Here is a 1,984-nt window from a genome sequence, read left to right as displayed (position 1 = left end):
TGCTCTTTCTTCTGTTTCTATACCATCTGACCTTTTAAACCATGGGCCTTAAATAAAATATGTACATAAATTTTAAGCAAATGTTAAACAAATAGCCCCCATGCGCCTCAATCTAAAAGCATTGGAGAGGCTGCCTCTGTCCTATTGTATGTCTTCGGGGGATGCTCAATATCCACCGCATTTTGGGGTGAGCATCATGGGGGTCATTTTTCAGCCCTTCCAAACCTCCTTAGAGGCCGTCTTTTACCTAGTTGATAATCTATATCCAAGTTAAATACAAAGTGGTAGAGAGAAATGAAGGGAAGTAATCTCATCTAACTTGCAGAATCTGATAAACTCAGGAAGTGTTTTAGTACTGGGTTTTTGAAAATATGCCGTTTATTACAAATGAAGTAACTCTTACTTAGAATCCAGTGTCATCGAACCCTCAGAAACGAACCAGAACTGCTGCCACTCCTGCTGCTTCTGCTGCTTCTGTTGTTTTTTTCTGCATTTTACCCTTGGGAGAAAGGAAACGCCCATGTACAATCTCACTCCATTTCCAATCTAGCGGAAGATGAAGTTCCTAAGCAGGCCCAGTGCAGATTCATCTCATTCTCCCTTGACTCACGGAGGTTCAGAAAGGTAACCCTGTAGAACTAGGAGGCGCTTTTTTTTTAACCTTCTTTTAATATTTCTCTGATTTTTGCATAATGTACACATATCACCTTCAGTATATGAAAAGAAAAGCTCTCAGGGAAAAAAAAATCCAAGAATGAGATCTTAAAAGATCTCAATTATCAAAGAAGGCAGTTTGCACGATGCTTTCTACAAGGCAAGGAAGGAGGTGTGTACATTTTGCATTTCGCTCACGTGGTTGAACGGCTTCCTGAAAGAAGGTCTGGTCCAGGAGCCCTACATCAACCTTGCACTTTAGTAAGCTTGGAAAGTGCTAGACACTTTCTCACCATAATTTTAGTCTTTATTTTCACGCAGTTCCTTGCCACGAAATTCATTTTTTATTTATTATGGGTACTGGGTTGGTTTATTTACATATCATAAAAGTAATACACATGCTCAATCCAGAAATACTGGAAAATATTAAAAAGCAAAAATGCGAAAATAATTCATTATCCTACCACCTGGAGACAACCATGATTAACATTTTGGTGAATGTCTTCCAAGTTCGTTTAATATGCATATAATTTTATACAAAAATGTGCCCCTACTGCACATGCAATTTTGTAGCCTGCTTAGCAATTTATTGTGAACACTCTTACTTTAGAAGATATATTTCTCCAAAAAGTTTTTATTAGTCACAAAATATTCCATCTGAGGTCTATTTCACATTTTTCTTAACCGATCCTTTAGGGTTAGATATTTCAATTGTTTCCAGTTTCTGACTATGATCAATTATGCTTTGGTGAATATCTTTACACATACATCTTTGTACACATCTCTGAGAATTTCTTCTGAATAAATCCCTAAGTAAGAAATTGCTAGACCAAAGACCATGCACATTTTTAAGTCTTTCTTAAAATGTATTACTTAAAATTTTTCTAATTCATTAAAATTCATTTTAAGCTACAAATAATAGACAAATAGACCTGCTCATTCTCCTTTCAAGACTTGCTCTTATTAAAAACAGCATTTTGAGATCTACACATAGCAAAAAAGGACTGTAAGTCAATATACCAAAATGCTTCTATCGGACTTTGGATAATGAGATTATGGGTGTTTTCTTATGTTCGCCCTTTGCAAAACTTCTCAAAGTTTCTCCAATAATTATATGTTACTTCCTCATTAAAATTTGTCAACACTTAAAATCTAAAGTGTCAGCATTGTTGTGTGTAATATATATGATGTCAATCTACTTCCACATCTAACCCCCACATTGTCTTACTCTAACCTGCCCATGGGCCTTTGAGAGAATCACATTCAATCCCACCTCAGCCCACCCCAATCTCTGTCCAGAAGGATCTTCACACAAAGGGAAGCAATTCAT

The 1,984-nt window shown here is 36.4% G+C and overlaps 1 pseudogene; it reads left to right on the top strand.

Annotated features, from left to right (window-relative positions):
• Window positions 1-556: 556 nt before the first annotated feature.
• Window positions 557-1,984, top strand: part of LOC103582692 — a 12,859-nt pseudogene continuing 11,431 nt past the window's right edge.

This window comes from Galeopterus variegatus, unplaced genomic scaffold (assembly GCF_000696425.1).
Source record: "Galeopterus variegatus unplaced genomic scaffold, G_variegatus-3.0.2 Scaffold17384, whole genome shotgun sequence".
Classification (NCBI taxonomy): Eukaryota; Metazoa; Chordata; class Mammalia; order Dermoptera; family Cynocephalidae; genus Galeopterus; species Galeopterus variegatus.
This window is presented reverse-complemented; position numbering and strand designations above follow the sequence as displayed.